This window comes from Hyperolius riggenbachi, chromosome 4, assembly GCF_040937935.1.
Source record: "Hyperolius riggenbachi isolate aHypRig1 chromosome 4, aHypRig1.pri, whole genome shotgun sequence".
NCBI lineage: Eukaryota > Metazoa > Chordata > Amphibia > Anura > Hyperoliidae > Hyperolius > Hyperolius riggenbachi.
The window spans coordinates 41,542,486-41,569,018 of NC_090649.1; the positions used below are offsets into that span (position 1 = coordinate 41,542,486).

The 26,533-nt window shown below is 45.9% G+C and overlaps 14 non-coding genes across 14 annotated transcripts; 6 read left to right on the forward strand and 8 right to left on the reverse strand.

The window, feature by feature from the left end:
* Positions 1 to 107: 107 nt before the first annotated feature.
* Positions 108 to 178, reverse strand: TRNAG-GCC (transfer RNA glycine (anticodon GCC)). Its single transcript has one exon. It is a non-coding gene; the product is annotated as a tRNA-Gly (tRNA).
* A 3,171-nt stretch (positions 179 to 3,349) lies between these two features.
* TRNAG-GCC (transfer RNA glycine (anticodon GCC)) lies at positions 3,350 to 3,420 on the reverse strand. The gene has a single exon. It is a non-coding gene; the product is annotated as a tRNA-Gly (tRNA).
* A 134-nt stretch (positions 3,421 to 3,554) lies between these two features.
* TRNAK-CUU (transfer RNA lysine (anticodon CUU)) lies at positions 3,555 to 3,627 on the forward strand. The gene has a single exon. It is a non-coding gene; the product is annotated as a tRNA-Lys (tRNA).
* Positions 3,628 to 5,175: 1,548 nt separating this feature from the next.
* TRNAK-CUU (transfer RNA lysine (anticodon CUU)) lies at positions 5,176 to 5,248 on the forward strand. Its single transcript has one exon. It is a non-coding gene; the product is annotated as a tRNA-Lys (tRNA).
* Positions 5,249 to 6,590: 1,342 nt separating this feature from the next.
* On the reverse strand, positions 6,591 to 6,661 carry TRNAG-GCC (transfer RNA glycine (anticodon GCC)). Its single transcript has one exon. It is a non-coding gene; the product is annotated as a tRNA-Gly (tRNA).
* Positions 6,662 to 6,795: 134 nt separating this feature from the next.
* Positions 6,796 to 6,868, forward strand: TRNAK-CUU (transfer RNA lysine (anticodon CUU)). The gene has a single exon. It is a non-coding gene; the product is annotated as a tRNA-Lys (tRNA).
* Positions 6,869 to 10,040: 3,172 nt separating this feature from the next.
* TRNAG-GCC (transfer RNA glycine (anticodon GCC)) lies at positions 10,041 to 10,111 on the reverse strand. The gene has a single exon. It is a non-coding gene; the product is annotated as a tRNA-Gly (tRNA).
* A 1,550-nt stretch (positions 10,112 to 11,661) lies between these two features.
* Positions 11,662 to 11,732, reverse strand: TRNAG-GCC (transfer RNA glycine (anticodon GCC)). The gene has a single exon. It is a non-coding gene; the product is annotated as a tRNA-Gly (tRNA).
* Positions 11,733 to 14,903: 3,171 nt separating this feature from the next.
* Positions 14,904 to 14,974, reverse strand: TRNAG-GCC (transfer RNA glycine (anticodon GCC)). The gene has a single exon. It is a non-coding gene; the product is annotated as a tRNA-Gly (tRNA).
* A 134-nt stretch (positions 14,975 to 15,108) lies between these two features.
* On the forward strand, positions 15,109 to 15,181 carry TRNAK-CUU (transfer RNA lysine (anticodon CUU)). The gene has a single exon. It is a non-coding gene; the product is annotated as a tRNA-Lys (tRNA).
* Positions 15,182 to 19,766: 4,585 nt separating this feature from the next.
* Positions 19,767 to 19,837, reverse strand: TRNAG-GCC (transfer RNA glycine (anticodon GCC)). Its single transcript has one exon. It is a non-coding gene; the product is annotated as a tRNA-Gly (tRNA).
* Positions 19,838 to 19,971: 134 nt separating this feature from the next.
* Positions 19,972 to 20,044, forward strand: TRNAK-CUU (transfer RNA lysine (anticodon CUU)). Its single transcript has one exon. It is a non-coding gene; the product is annotated as a tRNA-Lys (tRNA).
* A 1,343-nt stretch (positions 20,045 to 21,387) lies between these two features.
* Positions 21,388 to 21,458, reverse strand: TRNAG-GCC (transfer RNA glycine (anticodon GCC)). Its single transcript has one exon. It is a non-coding gene; the product is annotated as a tRNA-Gly (tRNA).
* Positions 21,459 to 21,592: 134 nt separating this feature from the next.
* On the forward strand, positions 21,593 to 21,665 carry TRNAK-CUU (transfer RNA lysine (anticodon CUU)). Its single transcript has one exon. It is a non-coding gene; the product is annotated as a tRNA-Lys (tRNA).
* Positions 21,666 to 26,533: the final 4,868 nt, after the last annotated feature.

The following is a 26,533-nucleotide window of genomic DNA, read 5'->3' on the forward strand; positions in this document are numbered from 1 at the left end:
AAGTGCCACGGTGACTCTTGCAAATGTCCTTAAATGGCTTCTGGCCTGCAGAGATGTCTTAAGCTTGAGAAGTGCAAAGTGTGGAGGTGTGCCAAAATCCTAGCATTTGCATTGGCCGGGAATCGAACCCGGGCCTCCCGCGTGGCAGGCGAGAATTCTACCACTGAACCACCAATGCCTTGCCCTGTTGCTCGGTGCTGAAAAACGTGGCCAGCCAAATCAGGCCATACAAGATTGCCTTCTTCTGTGCGGATGGCAAAGGTGAGGCTGGCGCCATTTTGCAATTTTTGACATTTCAGCTCAAGCAAGCAAGCCCGGCTAGCTCAGTCGGTAGAGCATGAGACTCTTAATCTCAGGCTCGTGGGTTCGAGCCCCACGTTGGGCGATCAAAGCTTCTCCTTTTACTTTCTACTAGGCAGAGCTCCTCCAAAACGATTACAAACCATCACCAGGCCATCACTTCCTCTTTCACATGCCACTCCCCACTCCCTTTGCTAACAAACGAAAATGTCATCTCAGCTTTCCCCTTCACTTTTACTCACACAACCTCTTTTAACAACTTTTCAGCAAAAGTGCTTCACCACCCCAAGAAAGAGAAAAACACTCCTTCTTACAATCTTACTCATCTTTCCTATACTACTTTTCTTATCTGCTTTTCCCAGATTTCCGTTGGCTTTACTCCAGTCCTTTTGTCAAGGAGAGACTTACAATCAATCACTTGACAAGGAACAACCACCTGAAAGATACTCATTCTCGTATGCCTGGTGCACACCATGCAATTCCCCATCAGATAGATGGGCCGATAGATCCTTTCCGACAGACACGATCGGATTTCCGTTCGGATTTCCGATCACTACTATGCAAATCCATCAGAAAAACGATCGGAAATCAGATCGGACCTGCCGGAAATCATCTGTTCGACCCATCTATCTGACAGGCATTGGTATGGTGTGTATTAGGCTTTGCACTCCAAAGGTGCTCACATAGCAGTATGAGGAGGGCACTCTGCACACGGCCTGAGATTTAGCTGAGAGGATTGAAAAAAAGGAAGTTGCTCTTTCCCTTAACTTGTTTTTAGATGAGGTACTTCCCAACAAAAGTTACAAACCAAAAAGCCTTTCAGTCCCGGCAAGCAAAAAAAGTGGTTGCTTTCATTTGACTTAAGTTTGTTACTACTTTTTTTTCTGTACTTTTAGTATGTTTTCTTAATTGCTAGGTGCTGGGAAAGCAAGTTGTAGGTAAGCTGACACAACATCTCAACATCTACTGTGAGAAAACTCAGGACAAAAGTAGAATGAATGAGGGCCTAGAGAGAACGCTCCAAATTTGAGCAAGGCCCTGAGTAGAGTGCAAAGACAACAAGGCAAAAAGTTGTAAAACAACACCAGATGAGCAGATGCTGCTGACTTGGCATTTCCGAGGCTTTTCTAGACAGTTAAAAAGAAGCCTAATAGGTGAGTACTGGAGAGGGAGAGATGCTGCACGTCACTGGCACTGCTAGAAGACATGCAAGGCCTTTGGGCACGCAAGTGTCCCAAGGCTGCTTTAACTTGTGTGTCTTAGAGTCATGTTTGCTGGGTACTAGGGTCCCTCTTCTCGACTGTCAGCCAGCACTGTGGCCAAGTGCCACGGTGACTCTTGCAAATGTCCTTAAATGGCTTCTGGCCTGCAGAGATGTCTTAAGCTTGAGAAGTGCAAAGTGTGGAGGTGTGCCAAAATCCTAGCATTTGCATTGGCCGGGAATCAAACCCAGGCCTCCCGCGTGGCAGGCGAGAATTCTACCACTGAACCACCAATGCCTTGCCCTGTTGCTCGGTGCTGAAAAACGTGGCCAGCCAAATCAGGCCATACAAGATTGCCTTCTTCTGTGCGGATGGCAAAGGTGAGGCTGGCGCCATTTTGCAATTTTTGACATTTCAGCTCAAGCAAGCAAGCCCGGCTAGCTCAGTCGGTAGAGCATGAGACTCTTAATCTCAGGGTCGTGGGTTCGAGCCCCACGTTGGGTGATCAAAGCTTCTCCTTTTACTTTCTACTAGGCAGAGCTCCTCCAAAACGATTACAAACCATCACCAGGCCATCACTTCCTCTTTCACATGCCACTCCCCACTCCCTTTGCTAACAAACGAAAATGTCATCTCAGCTTTCCCCTTCACTTTTACTCACACAACCTCTTTTAACAACTTTTCAGCAAAAGTGCTTCACCACCCCAAGAAAGAGAAAAACACTCCTTCTTACAATCTTACTCATCTTTCCTATACTACTTTTCTTATCTGCTTTTCCCAGATTTCCGTTGGCTTTACTCCAGTCCTTTTGTCAAGGAGAGACTTACAATCAATCACTTGACAAGGAACAACCACCTGAAAGATACTCATTCTCGTATGCCTGGTGCACACCATGCAATTCCCCATCAGATAGATGGGCCGATAGATCCTTTCCGACAGACACGATCGGATTTCCGTTCGGATTTCCGATCACTACTATGCAAATCCATCAGAAAAACGATCTGAAATCAGATCGGACCTGCCGGAAATCATCTGTTCGACCCATCTATCTGACAGGCATTGGTATGGTGTGTATTAGGCTTTGCACTCCAAAGGTGCTCACATAGCAGTATGAGGAGGGCACTCTGCACACGGCCTGAGATTTAGCTGAGAGGATTGAAAAAAAGGAAGTTGCTCTTTCCCTTAACTTGTTTTTAGATGAGGTACTTCCCAACAAAAGTTACAAACCAAAAAGCCTTTCAGTCCTGGCAAGCAAAAAAAGTGGTTGCTTTCATTTGACTTAAGTTTGTTACTACTTTTTTTTCTGTACTTTTAGTATGTTTTCTTAATTGCTAGGTGCTGGGAAAGCAAGTTGTAGGTAAGCTGACACAACATCTCAACATCTACTGTGAGAAAACTCAGGACAAAAGTAGAATGAATGAGGGCCTAGAGAGAACGCTCCAAATTTGAGCAAGGCCCTGAGTAGAGTGCAAAGACAACAAGGCAAAAAGTTGTAAAACAACACCAGATGAGCAGATGCTGCTGACTTGGCATTTCCGAGGCTTTTCTAGACAGTTAAAAAGAAGCCTAATAGGTGAGTACTGGAGAGGGAGAGATGCTGCACGTCACTGGCACTGCTAGAAGACATGCAAGGCCTTTGGGCACGCAAGTGTCCCAAGGCTGCTTTAACTTGTGTGTCTTAGAGTCATGTTTGCTGGGTACTAGGGTCCCTCTTCTCGACTGTCAGCCAGCACTGTGGCCAAGTGCCACGGTGACTCTTGCAAATGTCCTTAAATGGCTTCTGGCCTGCAGAGATGTCTTAAGCTTGAGAAGTGCAAAGTGTGGAGGTGTGCCAAAATCCTAGCATTTGCATTGGCCGGGAATCGAACCCGGGCCTCCCGCGTGGCAGGCGAGAATTCTACCACTGAACCACCAATGCCTTGCCCTGTTGCTCGGTGCTGAAAAACGTGGCCAGCCAAATCAGGCCATACAAGATTGCCTTCTTCTGTGCGGATGGCAAAGGTGAGGCTGGCGCCATTTTGCAATTTTTGACATTTCAGCTCAAGCAAGCAAGCCCGGCTAGCTCAGTCGGTAGAGCATGAGACTCTTAATCTCAGGGTCGTGGGTTCGAGCCCCACGTTGGGCGATCAAAGCTTCTCCTTTTACTTTCTACTAGGCAGAGCTCCTCCAAAACGATTACAAACCATCACCAGGCCATCACTTCCTCTTTCACATGCCACTCCCCACTCCCTTTGCTAACAAACGAAAATGTCATCTCAGCTTTCCCCTTCACTTTTACTCACACAACCTCTTTTAACAACTTTTCAGCAAAAGTGCTTCACCACCCCAAGAAAGAGAAAAACACTCCTTCTTACAATCTTACTCATCTTTCCTATACTACTTTTCTTATCTGCTTTTCCCAGATTTCCGTTGGCTTTACTCCAGTCCTTTTGTCAAGGAGAGACTTACAATCAATCACTTGACAAGGAACAACCACCTGAAAGATACTCATTCTCGTATGCCTGGTGCACACCATGCAATTCCCCATCAGATAGATGGGCCGATAGATCCTTTCCGACAGACACGATCGGATTTCCGTTCGGATTTCCGATCACTACTATGCAAATCCATCAGAAAAATGATCGGAAATCAGATCGGACCTGCCGGAAATCATCTGTTCGACCCATCTATCTGACAGGCATTGGTATGGTGTGTATTAGGCTTTGCACTCCAAAGGTGCTCACATAGCAGTATGAGGAGGGCACTCTGCACACGGCCTGAGATTTAGCTGAGAGGATTGAAAAAAAGGAAGTTGCTCTTTCCCTTAACTTGTTTTTAGATGAGGTACTTCCCAACAAAAGTTACAAACCAAAAAGCCTTTCAGTCCCGGCAAGCAAAAAAAGTGGTTGCTTTCATTTGACTTAAGTTTGTTACTACTTTTTTTTCTGTACTTTTAGTATGTTTTCTTAATTGCTAGGTGCTGGGAAAGCAAGTTGTAGGTAAGCTGACACAACATCTCAACATCTACTGTGAGAAAACTCAGGACAAAAGTAGAATGAATGAGGGCCTAGAGAGAACGCTCCAAATTTGAGCAAGGCCCTGAGTAGAGTGCAAAGACAACAAGGCAAAAAGTTGTAAAACAACACCAGATGAGCAGATGCTGCTGACTTGGCATTTCCGAGGCTTTTCTAGACAGTTAAAAAGAAGCCTAATAGGTGAGTACTGGAGAGGGAGAGATGCTGCACGTCACTGGCACTGCTAGAAGACATGCAAGGCCTTTGGGCACGCAAGTGTCCCAAGGCTGCTTTAACTTGTGTGTCTTAGAGTCATGTTTGCTGGGTACTAGGGTCCCTCTTCTCGACTGTCAGCCAGCACTGTGGCCAAGTGCCACGGTGACTCTTGCAAATGTCCTTAAATGGCTTCTGGCCTGCAGAGATGTCTTAAGCTTGAGAAGTGCAAAGTGTGGAGGTGTGCCAAAATCCTAGCATTTGCATTGGCCGGGAATCAAACCCAGGCCTCCCGCGTGGCAGGCGAGAATTCTACCACTGAACCACCAATGCCTTGCCCTGTTGCTCGGTGCTGAAAAACGTGGCCAGCCAAATCAGGCCATACAAGATTGCCTTCTTCTGTGCGGATGGCAAAGGTGAGGCTGGCGCCATTTTGCAATTTTTGACATTTCAGCTCAAGCAAGCAAGCCCGGCTAGCTCAGTTGGTAGAGCATGAGACTCTTAATCTCAGGGTCGTGGGTTCGAGCCCCACGTTGGGTGATCAAAGCTTCTCCTTTTACTTTCTACTAGGCAGAGCTCCTCCAAAACGATTACAAACCATCACCAGGCCATCACTTCCTCTTTCACATGCCACTCCCCACTCCCTTTGCTAACAAACGAAAATGTCATCTCAGCTTTCCCCTTCACTTTTACTCACACAACCTCTTTTAACAACTTTTCAGCAAAAGTGCTTCACCACCCCAAGAAAGAGAAAAACACTCCTTCTTACAATCTTACTCATCTTTCCTATACTACTTTTCTTATCTGCTTTTCCCAGATTTCCGTTGGCTTTACTCCAGTCCTTTTGTCAAGGAGAGACTTACAATCAATCACTTGACAAGGAACAACCACCTGAAAGATACTCATTCTCGTATGCCTGGTGCACACCATGCAATTCCCCATCAGATAGATGGGCCGATAGATCCTTTCCGACAGACACGATCGGATTTCCGTTCGGATTTCCGATCACTACTATGCAAATCCATCAGAAAAACGATCGGAAATCAGATCGGACCTGCCGGAAATCATCTGTTCGACCCATCTATCTGACAGGCATTGGTATGGTGTGTATTAGGCTTTGCACTCCAAAGGTGCTCACATAGCAGTATGAGGAGGGCACTCTGCACACGGCCTGAGATTTAGCTGAGAGGATTGAAAAAAAGGAAGTTGCTCTTTCCCTTAACTTGTTTTTAGATGAGGTACTTCCCAACAAAAGTTACAAACCAAAAAGCCTTTCAGTCCCGGCAAGCAAAAAAAGTGGTTGCTTTCATTTGATTAAGTTTGTTACTACTTTTTTTTCTGTACTTTTAGTATGTTTTCTTAATTGCTAGGTGCTGGGAAAGCAAGTTGTAGGTAAGCTGACACAACATCTCAACATCTACTGTGAGAAAACTCAGGACAAAAGTAGAATGAATGAGGGCCTAGAGAGAACGCTCCAAATTTGAGCAAGGCCCTGAGTAGAGTGCAAAGACAACAAGGCAAAAAGTTGTAAAACAACACCAGATGAGCAGATGCTGCTGACTTGGCATTTCCGAGGCTTTTCTAGACAGTTAAAAAGAAGCCTAATAGGTGAGTACTGGAGAGGGAGAGATGCTGCACGTCACTGGCACTGCTAGAAGACATGCAAGGCCTTTGGGCACGCAAGTGTCCCAAGGCTGCTTTAACTTGTGTGTCTTAGAGTCATGTTTGCTGGGTACTAGGGTCCCTCTTCTCGACTGTCAGCCAGCACTGTGGCCAAGTGCCACGGTGACTCTTGCAAATGTCCTTAAATGGCTTCTGGCCTGCAGAGATGTCTTAAGCTTGAGAAGTGCAAAGTGTGGAGGTGTGCCAAAATCCTAGCATTTGCATTGGCCGGGAATCGAACCCGGGCCTCCCGCGTGGCAGGCGAGAATTCTACCACTGAACCACCAATGCCTTGCCCTGTTGCTCGGTGCTGAAAAACGTGGCCAGCCAAATCAGGCCATACAAGATTGCCTTCTTCTGTGCGGATGGCAAAGGTGAGGCTGGCGCCATTTTGCAATTTTTGACATTTCAGCTCAAGCAAGCAAGCCCGGCTAGCTCAGTCGGTAGAGCATGAGACTCTTAATCTCAGGGTCGTGGGTTCGAGCCCCACGTTGGGCGATCAAAGCTTCTCCTTTTACTTTCTACTAGGCAGAGCTCCTCCAAAACGATTACAAACCATCACCAGGCCATCACTTCCTCTTTCACATGCCACTCCCCACTCCCTTTGCTAACAAACGAAAATGTCATCTCAGCTTTCCCCTTCACTTTTACTCACACAACCTCTTTTAACAACTTTTCAGCAAAAGTGCTTCACCACCCCAAGAAAGAGAAAAACACTCCTTCTTACAATCTTACTCACCTTTCCTATACTACTTTTCTTATCTGCTTTTCCCAGATTTCCGTTGGCTTTACTCCAGTCCTTTTGTCAAGGAGAGACTTACAATCAATCACTTGACAAGGAACAACCACCTGAAAGATACTCATTCTCGTATGCCTGGTGCACACCATGCAATTCCCCATCAGATAGATGGGCCGATAGATCCTTTCCGACAGACACGATCGGATTTCCGTTCGGATTTCCGATCACTACTATGCAAATCCATCAGAAAAACGATCGGAAATCAGATCGGACCTGCCGGAAATCATCTGTTCGACCCATCTATCTGACAGGCATTGGTATGGTGTGTATTAGGCTTTGCACTCCAAAGGTGCTCACATAGCAGTATGAGGAGGGCACTCTGCACACGGCCTGAGATTTAGCTGAGAGGATTGAAAAAAAGGAAGTTGCTCTTTCCCTTAACTTGTTTTTAGATGAGGTACTTCCCAACAAAAGTTACAAACCAAAAAGCCTTTCAGTCCCGGCAAGCAAAAAAAGTGGTTGCTTTCATTTGACTTAAGTTTGTTACTACTTTTTTTTCTGTACTTTTAGTATGTTTTCTTAATTGCTAGGTGCTGGGAAAGCAAGTTGTAGGTAAGCTGACACAACATCTCAACATCTACTGTGAGAAAACTCAGGACAAAAGTAGAATGAATGAGGGCCTAGAGAGAACGCTCCAAATTTGAGCAAGGCCCTGAGTAGAGTGCAAAGACAACAAGGCAAAAAGTTGTAAAACAACACCAGATGAGCAGATGCTGCTGACTTGGCATTTCCGAGGCTTTTCTAGACAGTTAAAAAGAAGCCTAATAGGTGAGTACTGGAGAGGGAGAGATGCTGCACGTCACTGGCACTGCTAGAAGACATGCAAGGCCTTTGGGCACGCAAGTGTCCCAAGGCTGCTTTAACTTGTGTGTCTTAGAGTCATGTTTGCTGGGTACTAGGGTCCCTCTTCTCGACTGTCAGCCAGCACTGTGGCCAAGTGCCACGGTGACTCTTGCAAATGTCCTTAACCTCCTCAGCGGTATGGACAGAAATGTCCATCCATAAAAACATGCTGTGAACAGTATAAACGTGCATACACATCAATACTCTTCTGCACTGTATACTAGACCCTTGCTTGACACAGTTTGGCAAGTTACAGGAAAAAAAAAAGTTTTAAAAATACATTTTACCACTTTTTGCAAAGAAATCCTGGGAATTGAACGCCGGGGAGGTTAAATGGCTTCTGGCCTGCAGAGATGTCTTAAGCTTGAGAAGTGCAAAGTGTGGAGGTGTGCCAAAATCCTAGCATTTGCATTGGCCGGGAATCAAACCCAGGCCTCCCGCGTGGCAGGTGAGAATTCTACCACTGAACCACCAATGCCTTGCCCTGTTGCTCGGTGCTGAAAAACGTGGCCAGCCAAATCAGGCCATACAAGATTGCCTTCTTCTGTGCGGATGGCAAAGGTGAGGCTGGCGCCATTTTGCAATTTTTGACATTTCAGCTCAAGCAAGCAAGCCCGGCTAGCTCAGTCGGTAGAGCATGAGACTCTTAATCTCAGGGTCGTGGGTTCGAGCCCCACGTTGGGTGATCAAAGCTTCTCCTTTTACTTTCTACTAGGCAGAGCTCCTCCAAAACGATTACAAACCATCACCAGGCCATCACTTCCTCTTTCACATGCCACTCCCCACTCCCTTTGCTAACAAACGAAAATGTCATCTCAGCTTTCCCCTTCACTTTTACTCACACAACCTCTTTTAACAACTTTTCAGCAAAAGTGCTTCACCACCCCAAGAAAGAGAAAAACACTCCTTCTTACAATCTTACTCATCTTTCCTATACTACTTTTCTTATCTGCTTTTCCCAGATTTCCGTTGGCTTTACTCCAGTCCTTTTGTCAAGGAGAGACTTACAATCAATCACTTGACAAGGAACAACCACCTGAAAGATACTCATTCTCGTATGCCTGGTGCACACCATGCAATTCCCCATCAGATAGATGGGCCGATAGATCCTTTCCGACAGACACGATCGGATTTCCGTTCGGATTTCCGATCACTACTATGCAAATCCATCAGAAAAATGATCGGAAATCAGATCGGACCTGCCGGAAATCATCTGTTCGAACCATCTATCTGACAGGCATTGGTATGGTGTGTATTAGGTTTTGCACTCCAAAGGTGCTCACATAGCAGTATGAGGAGGGCACTCTGCACACGGCCTGAGATTTAGCTGAGAGGATTGAAAAAAAGGAAGTTGCTCTTTCCCTTAACTTGTTTTTAGATGAGGTACTTCCCAACAAAAGTTACAAACCAAAAAGCCTTTCAGTCCCGGCAAGCAAAAAAAGTGGTTGCTTTCATTTGACTTAAGTTTGTTACTACTTTTTTTTCTGTACTTTTAGTATGTTTTCTTAATTGCTAGGTGCTGGGAAAGCAAGTTGTAGGTAAGCTGACACAACATCTCAACATCTACTGTGAGAAAACTCAGGACAAAAGTAGAATGAATGAGGGCCTAGAGAGAACGCTCCAAATTTGAGCAAGGCCCTGAGTAGAGTGCAAAGACAACAAGGCAAAAAGTTGTAAAACAACACCAGATGAGCAGATGCTGCTGACTTGGCATTTCCGAGGCTTTTCTAGACAGTTAAAAAGAAGCCTAATAGGTGAGTACTGGAGAGGGAGAGATGCTGCACGTCACTGGCACTGCTAGAAGACATGCAAGGCCTTTGGGCACGCAAGTGTCCCAAGGCTGCTTTAACTTGTGTGTCTTAGAGTCATGTTTGCTGGGTACTAGGGTCCCTCTTCTCGACTGTCAGCCAGCACTGTGGCCAAGTGCCACGGTGACTCTTGCAAATGTCCTTAAATGGCTTCTGGCCTGCAGAGATGTCTTAAGCTTGAGAAGTGCAAAGTGTGGAGGTGTGCCAAAATCCTAGCATTTGCATTGGCCGGGAATCGAACCCGGGCCTCCCGCGTGGCAGGCGAGAATTCTACCACTGAACCACCAATGCCTTGCCCTGTTGCTCGGTGCTGAAAAACGTGGCCAGCCAAATCAGGCCATACAAGATTGCCTTCTTCTGTGCGGATGGCAAAGGTGAGGCTGGCGCCATTTTGCAATTTTTGACATTTCAGCTCAAGCAAGCAAGCCCGGCTAGCTCAGTCGGTAGAGCATGAGACTCTTAATCTCAGGCTCGTGGGTTCGAGCCCCACGTTGGGCGATCAAAGCTTCTCCTTTTACTTTCTACTAGGCAGAGCTCCTCCAAAACGATTACAAACCATCACCAGGCCATCACTTCCTCTTTCACATGCCACTCCCCACTCCCTTTGCTAACAAACGAAAATGTCATCTCAGCTTTCCCCTTCACTTTTACTCACACAACCTCTTTTAACAACTTTTCAGCAAAAGTGCTTCACCACCCCAAGAAAGAGAAAAACACTCCTTCTTACAATCTTACTCATCTTTCCTATACTACTTTTCTTATCTGCTTTTCCCAGATTTCCGTTGGCTTTACTCCAGTCCTTTTGTCAAGGAGAGACTTACAATCAATCACTTGACAAGGAACAACCACCTGAAAGATACTCATTCTCGTATGCCTGGTGCACACCATGCAATTCCCCATCAGATAGATGGGCCGATAGATCCTTTCCGACAGACACGATCGGATTTCCGTTCGGATTTCCGATCACTACTATGCAAATCCATCAGAAAAACGATCGGAAATCAGATCGGACCTGCCGGAAATCATCTGTTCGACCCATCTATCTGACAGGCATTGGTATGGTGTGTATTAGGCTTTGCACTCCAAAGGTGCTCACATAGCAGTATGAGGAGGGCACTCTGCACACGGCCTGAGATTTAGCTGAGAGGATTGAAAAAAAGGAAGTTGCTCTTTCCCTTAACTTGTTTTTAGATGAGGTACTTCCCAACAAAAGTTACAAACCAAAAAGCCTTTCAGTCCCGGCAAGCAAAAAAAGTGGTTGCTTTCATTTGACTTAAGTTTGTTACTACTTTTTTTTCTGTACTTTTAGTATGTTTTCTTAATTGCTAGGTGCTGGGAAAGCAAGTTGTAGGTAAGCTGACACAACATCTCAACATCTACTGTGAGAAAACTCAGGACAAAAGTAGAATGAATGAGGGCCTAGAGAGAACGCTCCAAATTTGAGCAAGGCCCTGAGTAGAGTGCAAAGACAACAAGGCAAAAAGTTGTAAAACAACACCAGATGAGCAGATGCTGCTGACTTGGCATTTCCGAGGCTTTTCTAGACAGTTAAAAAGAAGCCTAATAGGTGAGTACTGGAGAGGGAGAGATGCTGCACGTCACTGGCACTGCTAGAAGACATGCAAGGCCTTTGGGCACGCAAGTGTCCCAAGGCTGCTTTAACTTGTGTGTCTTAGAGTCATGTTTGCTGGGTACTAGGGTCCCTCTTCTCGACTGTCAGCCAGCACTGTGGCCAAGTGCCACGGTGACTCTTGCAAATGTCCTTAAATGGCTTCTGGCCTGCAGAGATGTCTTAAGCTTGAGAAGTGCAAAGTGTGGAGGTGTGCCAAAATCCTAGCATTTGCATTGGCCGGGAATCGAACCCAGGCCTCCCGCGTGGCAGGCGAGAATTCTACCACTGAACCACCAATGCCTTGCCCTGTTGCTCGGTGCTGAAAAACGTGGCCAGCCAAATCAGGCCATACAAGATTGCCTTCTTCTGTGCGGATGGCAAAGGTGAGGCTGGCGCCATTTTGCAATTTTTGACATTTCAGCTCAAGCAAGCAAGCCCGGCTAGCTCAGTCGGTAGAGCATGAGACTCTTAATCTCAGGCTTGTGGGTTCGAGCCCCACGTTGGGCGATCAAAGCTTCTCCTTTTACTTTCTACTAGGCAGAGCTCCTCCAAAACGATTACAAACCATCACCAGGCCATCACTTCCTCTTTCACATGCCACTCCCCACTCCCTTTGCTAACAAACGAAAATGTCATCTCAGCTTTCCCCTTCACTTTTACTCACACAACCTCTTTTAACAACTTTTCAGCAAAAGTGCTTCACCACCCCAAGAAAGAGAAAAACACTCCTTCTTACAATCTTACTCATCTTTCCTATACTACTTTTCTTATCTGCTTTTCCCAGATTTCCGTTGGCTTTACTCCAGTCCTTTTGTCAAGGAGAGACTTACAATCAATCACTTGACAAGGAACAACCACCTGAAAGATACTCATTCTCGTATGCCTGGTGCACACCATGCAATTCCCCATCAGATAGATGGGCCGATAGATCCTTTCCGACAGACACGATCGGATTTCCGTTCGGATTTCCGATCACTACTATGCAAATCCATCAGAAAAACGATCGGAAATCAGATCGGACCTGCCGGAAATCATCTGTTCGACCCATCTATCTGACAGGCATTGGTATGGTGTGTATTAGGCTTTGCACTCCAAAGGTGCTCACATAGCAGTATGAGGAGGGCACTCTGCACACGGCCTGAGATTTAGCTGAGAGGATTGAAAAAAAGGAAGTTGCTCTTTCCCTTAACTTGTTTTTAGATGAGGTACTTCCCAACAAAAGTTACAAACCAAAAAGCCTTTCAGTCCCGGCAAGCAAAAAAAGTGGTTGCTTTCATTTGACTTAAGTTTGTTACTACTTTTTTTTCTGTACTTTTAGTATGTTTTCTTAATTGCTAGGTGCTGGGAAAGCAAGTTGTAGGTAAGCTGACACAACATCTCAACATCTACTGTGAGAAAACTCAGGACAAAAGTAGAATGAATGAGGGCCTAGAGAGAACGCTCCAAATTTGAGCAAGGCCCTGAGTAGAGTGCAAAGACAACAAGGCAAAAAGTTGTAAAACAACACCAGATGAGCAGATGCTGCTGACTTGGCATTTCCGAGGCTTTTCTAGACAGTTAAAAAGAAGCCTAATAGGTGAGTACTGGAGAGGGAGAGATGCTGCACGTCACTGGCACTGCTAGAAGACATGCAAGGCCTTTGGGCACGCAAGTGTCCCAAGGCTGCTTTAACTTGTGTGTCTTAGAGTCATGTTTGCTGGGTACTAGGGTCCCTCTTCTCGACTGTCAGCCAGCACTGTGGCCAAGTGCCACGGTGACTCTTGCAAATGTCCTTAAATGGCTTCTGGCCTGCAGAGATGTCTTAAGCTTGAGAAGTGCAAAGTGTGGAGGTGTGCCAAAATCCTAGCATTTGCATTGGCCGGGAATCGAACCCGGGCCTCCCGCGTGGCAGGTGAGAATTCTACCACTGAACCACCAATGCCTTGCCCTGTTGCTCGGTGCTGAAAAACGTGGCCAGCCAAATCAGGCCATACAAGATTGCCTTCTTCTGTGCGGATGGCAAAGGTGAGGCTGGCGCCATTTTGCAATTTTTGACATTTCAGCTCAAGCAAGCAAGCCCGGCTAGCTCAGTCGGTAGAGCATGAGACTCTTAATCTCAGGGTCGTGGGTTCGAGCCCCACGTTGGGTGATCAAAGCTTCTCCTTTTACTTTCTACTAGGCAGAGCTCCTCCAAAACGATTACAAACCATCACCAGGCCATCACTTCCTCTTTCACATGCCACTCCCCACTCCCTTTGCTAACAAACGAAAATGTCATCTCAGCTTTCCCCTTCACTTTTACTCACACAACCTCTTTTAACAACTTTTCAGCAAAAGTGCTTCACCACCCCAAGAAAGAGAAAAACACTCCTTCTTACAATCTTACTCATCTTTCCTATACTACTTTTCTTATCTGCTTTTCCCAGATTTCCGTTGGCTTTACTCCAGTCCTTTTGTCAAGGAGAGACTTACAATCAATCACTTGACAAGGAACAACCACCTGAAAGATACTCATTCTCGTATGCCTGGTGCACACCATGCAATTCCCCATCAGATAGATGGGCCGATAGATCCTTTCCGACAGACACGATCGGATTTCCGTTCGGATTTCCGATCACTACTATGCAAATCCATCAGAAAAACGATCGGAAATCAGATCGGACCTGCCGGAAATCATCTGTTCGACCCATCTATCTGACAGGCATTGGTATGGTGTGTATTAGGCTTTGCACTCCAAAGGTGCTCACATAGCAGTATGAGGAGGGCACTCTGCACACGGCCTGAGATTTAGCTGAGAGGATTGAAAAAAAGGAAGTTGCTCTTTCCCTTAACTTGTTTTTAGATGAGGTACTTCCCAACAAAAGTTACAAACCAAAAAGCCTTTCAGTCCCGGCAAGCAAAAAAAGTGGTTGCTTTCATTTGACTTAAGTTTGTTACTACTTTTTTTTCTGTACTTTTAGTATGTTTTCTTAATTGCTAGGTGCTGGGAAAGCAAGTTGTAGGTAAGCTGACACAACATCTCAACATCTACTGTGAGAAAACTCAGGACAAAAGTAGAATGAATGAGGGCCTAGAGAGAACGCTCCAAATTTGAGCAAGGCCCTGAGTAGAGTGCAAAGACAACAAGGCAAAAAGTTGTAAAACAACACCAGATGAGCAGATGCTGCTGACTTGGCATTTCCGAGGCTTTTCTAGACAGTTAAAAAGAAGCCTAATAGGTGAGTACTGGAGAGGGAGAGATGCTGCACGTCACTGGCACTGCTAGAAGACATGCAAGGCCTTTGGGCACGCAAGTGTCCCAAGGCTGCTTTAACTTGTGTGTCTTAGAGTCATGTTTGCTGGGTACTAGGGTCCCTCTTCTCGACTGTCAGCCAGCACTGTGGCCAAGTGCCACGGTGACTCTTGCAAATGTCCTTAAATGGCTTCTGGCCTGCAGAGATGTCTTAAGCTTGAGAAGTGCAAAGTGTGGAGGTGTGCCAAAATCCAAGCATTTGCATTGGCCGGGAATCGAACCCGGGCCTCCCGCGTGGCAGGCGAGAATTCTACCACTGAACCACCAATGCCTTGCCCTGTTGCTCGGTGCTGAAAAACGTGGCCAGCCAAATCAGGCCATACAAGATTGCCTTCTTCTGTGCGGATGGCAAAGGTGAGGCTGGCGCCATTTTGCAATTTTTGCCATTTCAGCTCAAGCAAGCAAGCCCAGCTAGCTCAGTCGGTAGAGCATGAGACTCTTAATCTCAGGGTCGTGGGTTCGAGCCCCACGTTGGGCGATCAAAGCTTCTCCTTTTACTTTCTACTAGGCAGAGCTCCTCCAAAACGATTACAAACCATCACCAGGCCATCACTTCCTCTTTCACATGCCACTCCCCACTCCCTTTGCTAACAAACGAAAATGTCATCTCAGCTTTCCCCTTCACTTTTACTCACACAACCTCTTTTAACAACTTTTCAGCAAAAGTGCTTCACCACCCCAAGAAAGAGAAAAACACTCCTTCTTACAATCTTACTCATCTTTCCTATACTACTTTTCTTATCTGCTTTTCCCAGATTTCCGTTGGCTTTACTCCAGTCCTTTTGTCAAGGAGAGACTTACAATCAATCACTTGACAAGGAACAACCACCTGAAAGATACTCATTCTCGTATGCCTGGTGCACACCATGCAATTCCCCATCAGATAGATGGGCCGATAGATCCTTTCCGACAGACACGATCGGATTTCCGTTCGGATTTCCGATCACTACTATGCAAATCCATCAGAAAAACGATCGGAAATCAGATCGGACCTGCCGGAAATCATCTGTTCGACCCATCTATCTGACAGGCATTGGTATGGTGTGTATTAGGCTTTGCACTCCAAAGGTGCTCACATAGCAGTATGAGGAGGGCACTCTGCACACGGCCTGAGATTTAGCTGAGAGGATTGAAAAAAAGGAAGTTGCTCTTTCCCTTAACTTGTTTTTAGATGAGGTACTTCCCAACAAAAGTTACAAACCAAAAAGCCTTTCAGTCCCGGCAAGCAAAAAAAGTGGTTGCTTTCATTTGACTTAAGTTTGTTACTACTTTTTTTTCTGTACTTTTAGTATGTTTTCTTAATTGCTAGGTGCTGGGAAAGCAAGTTGTAGGTAAGCTGACACAACATCTCAACATCTACTGTGAGAAAACTCAGGACAAAAGTAGAATGAATGAGGGCCTAGAGAGAACGCTCCAAATTTGAGCAAGGCCCTGAGTAGAGTGCAAAGACAACAAGGCAAAAAGTTGTAAAACAACACCAGATGAGCAGATGCTGCTGACTTGGCATTTCCGAGGCTTTTCTAGACAGTTAAAAAGAAGCCTAATAGGTGAGTACTGGAGAGGGAGAGATGCTGCACGTCACTGGCACTGCTAGAAGACATGCAAGGCCTTTGGGCACGCAAGTGTCCCAAGGCTGCTTTAACTTGTGTGTCTTAGAGTCATGTTTGCTGGGTACTAGGGTCCCTCTTCTCGACTGTCAGCCAGCACTGTGGCCAAGTGCCACGGTGACTCTTGCAAATGTCCTTAAATGGCTTCTGGCCTGCAGAGATGTCTTAAGCTTGAGAAGTGCAAAGTGTGGAGGTGTGCCAAAATCCTAGCATTTGCATTGGCCGGGAATCGACCCCGGGCCTCCCACGTGGCAGGCGAGAATTCTACCACTGAACCACCAATGCCTTGCCCTGTTGCTCGGTGCTGAAAAACGTGGCCAGCCAAATCAGGCCATACAAGATTGCCTTCTTCTGTGCGGATGGCAAAGGTGAGGCTGGCGCCATTTTGCGATTTTTGACATTTCAGCTCAAGCAAGCAAGCCCGGCTAGCTCAGTCGGTAGAGCATGAGACTCTTAATCTCAGGGTCGTGGGTTTGAGCCCCACGTTGGGCGATCAAAGCTTCTCCTTTTACTTTCTACTAGGCAGAGCTCCTCCAAAACGATTACAAACCATCACCAGGCCATCACTTCCTCTTTCACATGCCACTCCCCACTCCCTTTGCTAACAAACGAAAATGTCATCTCAGCTTTCCCCTTCACTTTTACTCACACAACCTCTTTTAACAACTTTTCAGCAAAAGTGCTTCACCACCCCAAGAAAGAGAAAAACACTCCTTCTTACAATCTTACTCATCTTTCCTATACTACTTTTCTTATCTGCTTTTCCCAGATTTCCGTTGGCTTTACTCCAGTCCTTTTGTCAAGGAGAGACTTACAATCAATCACTTGACAAGGAACAACCACCTGAAAGATACTCATTCTCGTATGCCTGGTGCACACCATGCAATTCCCCATCAGATAGATGGGCCGATAGATCCTTTCCGACAGACACGATCGGATTTCCGTTCGGATTTCCGATCACTACTATGCAAATCCATCAGAAAAACGATCGGAAATCAGATCGGACCTGCCGGAAATCATCTGTTCGACCCATCTATCTGACAGGCATTGGTATGGTGTGTATTAGGCTTTGCACTCCAAAGGTGCTCACATAGCAGTATGAGGAGGGCACTCTGCACACGGCCTGAGATTTAGCTGAGAGGATTGAAAAAAAGGAAGTTGCTCTTTCCCTTAACTTGTTTTTAGATGAGGTACTTCCCAACAAAAGTTACAAACCAAAAAGCCTTTCAGTCCCGGCAAGCAAAAAAAGTGGTTGCTTTCATTTGACTTAAGTTTGTTACTACTTTTTTTTCTGTACTTTTAGTATGTTTTCTTAATTGCTAGGTGCTGGGAAAGCAAGTTGTAGGTAAGCTGACACAACATCTCAACATCTACTGTGAGAAAACTCAGGACAAAAGTAGAATGAATGAGGGCCTAGAGAGAACGCTCCAAATTTGAGCAAGGCCCTGAGTAGAGTGCAAAGACAACAAGGCAAAAAGTTGTAAAACAACACCAGATGAGCAGATGCTGCTGACTTGGCATTTCCGAGGCTTTTCTAGACAGTTAAAAAGAAGCCTAATAGGTGAGTACTGGAGAGGGAGAGATGCTGCACGTCACTGGCACTGCTAGAAGACATGCAAGGCCTTTGGGCACGCAAGTGTCCCAAGGCTGCTTTAACTTGTGTGTCTTAGAGTCATGTTTGCTGGGTACTAGGGTCCCTCTTCTCGACTGTCAGCCAGCACTGTGGCCAAGTGCCACGGTGACTCTTGCAAATGTCCTTAAATGGCTTCTGGCCTGCAGAGATGTCTTAAGCTTGAGAAGTGCAAAGTGTGGAGGTGTGCCAAAATCCTAGCATTTGCATTGGCCGGGAATCGACCCCGGGCCTCCCACGTGGCAGGCGAGAATTCTACCACTGAACCACCAATGCCTTGCCCTGTTGCTCGGTGCTGAAAAACGTGGCCAGCCAAATCAGGCCATACAAGATTGCCTTCTTCTGTGCGGATGGCAAAGGTGAGGCTGGCGCCATTTTGCAATTTTTGACATTTCAGCTCAAGCAAGCAAGCCCGGCTAGCTCAGTCGGTAGAGCATGAGACTCTTAATCTCAGGGTCGTGGGGTCGAGCCCCACGTTGGGCGATCAAAGCTTCTCCTTTTACTTTCTACTAGGCAGAGCTCCTCCAAAACGATTACAAACCATCACCAGGCCATCACTTCCTCTTTCACATGCCACTCCCCACTCCCTTTGCTAACAAACGAAAATGTCATCTCAGCTTTCCCCTTCACTTTTACTCACACAACCTCTTTTAACAACTTTTCAGCAAAAGTGCTTCACCACCCCAAGAAAGAGAAAAACACTCCTTCTTACAATCTTACTCATCTTTCCTATACTACTTTTCTTATCTGCTTTTCCCAGATTTCCGTTGGCTTTACTCCAGTCCTTTTGTCAAGGAGAGACTTACAATCAATCACTTGACAAGGAACAACCACCTGAAAGATACTCATTCTCGTATGCCTGGTGCACACCATGCAATTCCCCATCAGATAGATGGGCCGATAGATCCTTTCCGACAGACACGATCGGATTTCCGTTCGGATTTCCGATCACTACTATGCAAATCCATCAGAAAAACGATCGGAAATCAGATCGGACCTGCCGGAAATCATCTGTTCGACCCATCTATCTGACAGGCATTGGTATGGTGTGTATTAGGCTTTGCACTCCAAAGGTGCTCACATAGCAGTATGAGGAGGGCACTCTGCACACGGCCTGAGATTTAGCTGAGAGGATTGAAAAAAAGGAAGTTGCTCTTTCCCTTAACTTGTTTTTAGATGAGGTACTTCCCAACAAAAGTTACAAACCAAAAAGCCTTTCAGTCCCGGCAAGCAAAAAAAGTGGTTGCTTTCATTTGACTTAAGTTTGTTACTACTTTTTTTTCTGTACTTTTAGTATGTTTTCTTAATTGCTAGGTGCTGGGAAAGCAAGTTGTAGGTAAGCTGACACAACATCTCAACATCTACTGTGAGAAAACTCAGGACAAAAGTAGAATGAATGAGGGCCTAGAGAGAACGCTCCAAATTTGAGCAAGGCCCTGAGTAGAGTGCAAAGACAACAAGGCAAAAAGTTGTAAAACAACACCAGATGAGCAGATGCTGCTGACTTGGCATTTCCGAGGCTTTTCTAGACAGTTAAAAAGAAGCCTAATAGGTGAGTACTGGAGAGGGAGAGATGCTGCACGTCACTGGCACTGCTAGAAGACATGCAAGGCCTTTGGGCACGCAAGTGTCCCAAGGCTGCTTTAACTTGTGTGTCTTAGAGTCATGTTTGCTGGGTACTAGGGTCCCTCTTCTCGACTGTCAGCCAGCACTGTGGCCAAGTGCCACGGTGACTCTTGCAAATGTCCTTAAATGGCTTCTGGCCTGCAGAGATGTCTTAAGCTTGAGAAGTGCAAAGTGTGGAGGTGTGCCAAAATCCTAGCATTTGCATTGGCCGGGAATCGAACCCGGGCCTCCCGCGTGGCAGGCGAGAATTCTACCACTGAACCACCAATGCCTTGCTCTGTTGCTCGGTGCTGAAAAACGTGGCCAGCCAAATCAGGCCATACAAGATTGCCTTCTTCTGTGCGGATGGCAAAGGTGAGGCTGGCGCCATTTTGCAATTTTTGACATTTCAGCTCAAGCAAGCAAGCCCGGCTAGCTCAGTCGGTAGAGCATGAGACTCTTAATCTCAGGGTCGTGGGTTCGAGCCCCACGTTGGGCGATCAAAGCTTCTCCTTTTACTTTCTACTAGGCAGAGCTCCTCCAAAACGATTACAAACCATCACCAGGCCATCACTTCCTCTTTCACATGCCACTCCCCACTCCCTTTGCTAACAAACGAAAATGTCATCTCAGCTTTCCCCTTCACTTTTACTCACACAACCTCTTTTAACAACTTTTCAGCAAAAGTGCTTCACCACCCCAAGAAAGAGAAAAACACTCCTTCTTACAATCTTACTCATCTTTCCTATACTACTTTTCTTATCTGCTTTTCCCAGATTTCCGTTGGCTTTACTCCAGTCCTTTTGTCAAGGAGAGACTTACAATCAATCACTTGACAAGGAACAACCACCTGAAAGATACTCATTCTCGTATGCCTGGTGCACACCATGCAATTCCCCATCAGATAGATGGGCCGATAGATCCTTTCCGACAGACACGATCGGATTTCCGTTCGGATTTCCGATCACTACTATGCAAATCCATCAGAAAAACGATCGGAAATCAGATCGGACCTGCCGGAAATCATCTGTTCGACCCATCTATCTGACAGGCATTGGTATGGTGTGTATTAGGCTTTGCACTCCAAAGGTGCTCACATAGCAGTATGAGGAGGGCACTCTGCACACGGCCTGAGATTTAGCTGAGAGGATTGAAAAAAAGGAAGTTGCTCTTTCCCTTAACTTGTTTTTAGATGAGGTACTTCCCAACAAAAGTTACAAACCAAAAAGCCTTTCAGTCCCGGCAAGCAAAAAAAGTGGTTGCTTTCATTTGACTTAAGTTTGTTACTACTTTTTTTTCTGTACTTTTAGTATGTTTTCTTAATTGCTAGGTGCTGGGAAAGCAAGTTGTAGGTAAGCTGACACAACATCTCAACATCTACTGTGAGAAAACTCAGGACAAAAGTAGAATGAATGAGGGCCTAGAGAGAACGCTCCAAATTTGAGCAAGGCCCTGAGTAGAGTGCAAAGACAACAAGGCAAAAAGTTGTAAAACAACACCAGATGAGCAGATGCTGCTGACTTGGCATTTCCGAGGCTTTTCTAGACAGTTAAAAAGAAGCCTAATAGGTGAGTACTGGAGAGGGAGAGATGCTGCACGTCACTGGCACTGCTAGAAGACATGCAAGGCCTTTGGGCACGCAAGTGTCCCAAGGCTGCTTTAACTTGTGTGTCTTAGAGTCATGTTTGCTGGGTACTAGGGTCCCTCTTCTCGACTGTCAGCCAGCACTGTGGCCAAGTGCCACGGTGACTCTTGCAAATGTCCTTAAATGGCTTCTGGCCTGCAGAGATGTCTTAAGCTTGAGAAGTGCAAAGTGTGGAGGTGTGCCAAAATCCTAGCATTTGCATTGGCCGGGAATCGAACCCGGGCCTCCCGCGTGGCAGGCGAGAATTCTACCACTGAACCACCAATGCCTTGCTCTGTTGCTCGGTGCTGAAAAACGTGGCCAGCCAAATCAGGCCATACAAGATTGCCTTCTTCTGTGCGGATGGCAAAGGTGAGGCTGGCGCCATTTTGCAATTTTTGACATTTCAGCTCAAGCAAGCAAGCCCGGCTAGCTCAGTCGGTAGAGCATGAGACTCTTAATCTCAGGGTCGTGGGTTCGAGCCCCACGTTGGGCGATCAAAGCTTCTCCTTTTACTTTCTACTAGGCAGAGCTCCTCCAAAACGATTACAAACCATCACCAGGCCATCACTTCCTCTTTCACATGCCACTCCCCACTCCCTTTGCTAACAAACGAAAATGTCATCTCAGCTTTCCCCTTCACTTTTACTCACACAACCTCTTTTAACAACTTTTCAGCAAAAGTGCTTCACCACCCCAAGAAAGAGAAAAACACTCCTTCTTACAATCTTACTCATCTTTCCTATACTACTTTTCTTATCTGCTTTTCCCAGATTTCCGTTGGCTTTACTCCAGTCCTTTTGTCAAGGAGAGACTTACAATCAATCACTTGACAAGGAACAACCACCTGAAAGATACTCATTCTCGTATGCCTGGTGCACACCATGCAATTCCCCATCAGATAGATGGGCCGATAGATCCTTTCCGACAGACACGATCGGATTTCCGTTCGGATTTCCGATCACTACTATGCAAATCCATCAGAAAAACGATCGGAAATCAGATCGGACCTGCCGGAAATCATCTGTTCGACCCATCTATCTGACAGGCATTGGTATGGTGTGTATTAGGCTTTGCACTCCAAAGGTGCTCACATAGCAGTATGAGGAGGGCACTCTGCACACGGCCTGAGATTTAGCTGAGAGGATTGAAAAAAAGGAAGTTGCTCTTTCCCTTAACTTGTTTTTAGATGAGGTACTTCCCAACAAAAGTTACAAACCAAAAAGCCTTTCAGTCCCGGCAAGCAAAAAAAGTGGTTGCTTTCATTTGACTTAAGTTTGTTACTACTTTTTTTTCTGTACTTTTAGTATGTTTTCTTAATTGCTAGGTGCTGGGAAAGCAAGTTGTAGGTAAGCTGACACAACATCTCAACATCTACTGTGAGAAAACTCAGGACAAAAGTAGAATGAATGAGGGCCTAGAGAGAACGCTCCAAATTTGAGCAAGGCCCTGAGTAGAGTGCAAAGACAACAAGGCAAAAAGTTGTAAAACAACACCAGATGAGCAGATGCTGCTGACTTGGCATTTCCGAGGCTTTTCTAGACAGTTAAAAAGAAGCCTAATAGGTGAGTACTGGAGAGGGAGAGATGCTGCACGTCACTGGCACTGCTAGAAGACATGCAAGGCCTTTGGGCACGCAAGTGTCCCAAGGCTGCTTTAACTTGTGTGTCTTAGAGTCATGTTTGCTGGGTACTAGGGTCCCTCTTCTCGACTGTCAGCCAGCACTGTGGCCAAGTGCCACGGTGACTCTTGCAAATGTCCTTAACCTCCTCAGCGGTATGGACAGAAATGTCCATCCATAAAAACATGCTGTGAACAGTATAAACGTGCATACACATCAATACTCTTCTGCACTGTATACTAGACCCTTGCTTGACACAGTTTGGCAAGTTACAGGAAAAAAAAAAGTTTTAAAAATACATTTTATCACTTTTTGCAAAGAAATCCTGGGAATTGAATGCCGGGGAGGTTAAATGGCTTCTGGCCTGCAGAGATGTCTTAAGCTTGTGAAGTGCAAAGTGTGGAGGTGTGCCAAAATCCTAGCATTTGCATTGGCCGGGAATCAAACCCAGGCCTCCCGCGTGGCAGGCGAGAATTCTACCACTGAACCACCAATGCCTTGCCCTGTTGCAGGTGCTGAAAAACGTGGCCAGCCAAATCAGGCCATACAAGATTGCCTTCTTCTGTGCGGATGGCAAAGGTGAGGCTGGCGCCATTTTGCAATTTTTGACATTTCAGCTCAAGCAAGCAAGCCCGGCTAGCTCAGTCGGTAGAGCATGAGACTCTTAATCTCAGGGTCGTGGGTTCGAGCCCCACGTTGGGTGATCAAAGCTTCTCCTTTTACTTTCTACTAGGCAGAGCTCCTCCAAAACGATTACAAACCATCACCAGGCCATCACTTCCTCTTTCACATGCCACTCCCCACTCCCTTTGCTAACAAACGAAAATGTCATCTCAGCTTTCCCCTTCACTTTTACTCACACAACCTCTTTTAACAACTTTTCAGCAAAAGTGCTTCACCACCCCAAGAAAGAGAAAAACACTCCTTCTTACAATCTTACTCATCTTTCCTATACTACTTTTCTTATCTGCTTTTCCCAGATTTCCGTTGGCTTTACTCCAGTCCTTTTGTCAAGGAGAGACTTACAATCAATCACTTGACAAGGAACAACCACCTGAAAGATACTCATTCTCGTATGCCTGGTGCACACCATGCAATTCCCCATCAGATAGATGGGCCGATAGATCCTTTCCGACAGACACGATCGGATTTCCGTTCGGATTTCCGATCACTACTATGCAAATCCATCAGAAAAACGATCGGAAATCAGATCGGACCTGCCGGAAATCATCTGTTCGACCCATCTATCTGACAGGCATTGGTATGGTGTGTATTAGGCTTTGCACTCCAAAGGTGCTCACATAGCAGTATGAGGAGGGCACTCTGCACACGGCCTGAGATTTAGCTGAGAGGATTGAAAAAAAGGAAGTTGCTCTTTCCCTTAACTTGTTTTTAGATGAGGTACTTCCCAACAAAAGTTACAAACCAAAAAGCCTTTCAGTCCCGGCAAGCAAAAAAAGTGGTTGCTTTCATTTGACTTAAGTTTGTTACTACTTTTTTTTCTGTACTTTTAGTATGTTTTCTTAATTGCTAGGTGCTGGGAAAGCAAGTTGTAGGTAAGCTGACACAACATCTCAACATCTACTGTGAGAAAACTCAGGACAAAAGTAGAATGAATGAGGGCCTAGAGAGAACGCTCCAAATTTGAGCAAGGCCCTGAGTAGAGTGCAAAGACAACAAGGCAAAAAGTTGTAAAACAACACCAGATGAGCAGATGCTGCTGACTTGGCATTTCCGAGGCTTTTCTAGACAGTTAAAAAGAAGCCTAATAGGTGAGTACTGGAGAGGGAGAGATGCTGCACGTCACTGGCACTGCTAGAAGACATGCAAGGCCTTTGGGCACGCAAGTGTCCCAAGGCTGCTTTAACTTGTGTGTCTTAGAGTCATGTTTGCTGGGTACTAGGGTCCCTCTTCTCGACTGTCAGCCAGCACTGTGGCCAAGTGCCACGGTGACTCTTGCAAATGTCCTTAACCTCCTCAGCGGTATGGACAGAAATGTCCATCCATAAAAACATGCTGTGAACAGTATAAACGTGCATACACATCAATACTCTTCTGCACTGTATACTAGACCCTTGCTTGACACAGTTTGGCAAGTTACAGGAAAAAAAAAAGTTTTAAAAATACATTTTATCACTTTTTGCAAAGAAATCCTGGGAATTGAATGCCGGGGAGGTTAAATGGCTTCTGGCCTGCAGAGATGTCTTAAGCTTGTGAAGTGCAAAGTGTGGAGGTGTGCCAAAATCCTAGCATTTGCATTGGCCGGGAATCAAACCCAGGCCTCCCGCGTGGCAGGCGAGAATTCTACCACTGAACCACCAATGCCTTGCCCTGTTGCAGGTGCTGAAAAACGTGGCCAGCCAAATCAGGCCATACAAGATTGCCTTCTTCTGTGCGGATGGCAAAGGTGAGGCTGGCGCCATTTTGCAATTTTTGACATTTCAGCTCAAGCAAGCAAGCCCGGCTAGCTCAGTCGGTAGAGCATGAGACTCTTAATCTCAGGGTCGTGGGTTCGAGCCCCACGTTGGGTGATCAAAGCTTCTCCTTTTACTTTCTACTAGGCAGAGCTCCTCCAAAACGATTACAAACCATCACCAGGCCATCACTTCCTCTTTCACATGCCACTCCCCACTCCCTTTGCTAACAAACGAAAATGTCATCTCAGCTTTCCCCTTCACTTTTACTCACACAACCTCTTTTAACAACTTTTCAGCAAAAGTGCTTCACCACCCCAAGAAAGAGAAAAACACTCCTTCTTACAATCTTACTCATCTTTCCTATACTACTTTTCTTATCTGCTTTTCCCAGATTTCCGTTGGCTTTACTCCAGTCCTTTTGTCAAGGAGAGACTTACAATCAATCACTTGACAAGGAACAACCACCTGAAAGATACTCATTCTCGTATGCCTGGTGCACACCATGCAATTCCCCATCAGATAGATGGGCCGATAGATCCTTTCCGACAGACACGATCGGATTTCCGTTCGGATTTCCGATCACTACTATGCAAATCCATCAGAAAAACGATCGGAAATCAGATCGGACCTGCCGGAAATCATCTGTTCGACCCATCTATCTGACAGGCATTGGTATGGTGTGTATTAGGCTTTGCACTCCAAAGGTGCTCACATAGCAGTATGAGGAGGGCACTCTGCACACGGCCTGAGATTTAGCTGAGAGGATTGAAAAAAAGGAAGTTGCTCTTTCCCTTAACTTGTTTTTAGATGAGGTACTTCCCAACAAAAGTTACAAACCAAAAAGCCTTTCAGTCCCGGCAAGCAAAAAAAGTGGTTGCTTTCATTTGACTTAAGTTTGTTACTACTTTTTTTTCTGTACTTTTAGTATGTTTTCTTAATTGCTAGGTGCTGGGAAAGCAAGTTGTAGGTAAGCTGACACAACATCTCAACATCTACTGTGAGAAAACTCAGGACAAAAGTAGAATGAATGAGGGCCTAGAGAGAACGCTCCAAATTTGAGCAAGGCCCTGAGTAGAGTGCAAAGACAACAAGGCAAAAAGTTGTAAAACAACACCAGATGAGCAGATGCTGCTGACTTGGCATTTCCGAGGCTTTTCTAGACAGTTAAAAAGAAGCCTAATAGGTGAGTACTGGAGAGGGAGAGATGCTGCACGTCACTGGCACTGCTAGAAGACATGCAAGGCCTTTGGGCACGCAAGTGTCCCAAGGCTGCTTTAACTTGTGTGTCTTAGAGTCATGTTTGCTGGGTACTAGGGTCCCTCTTCT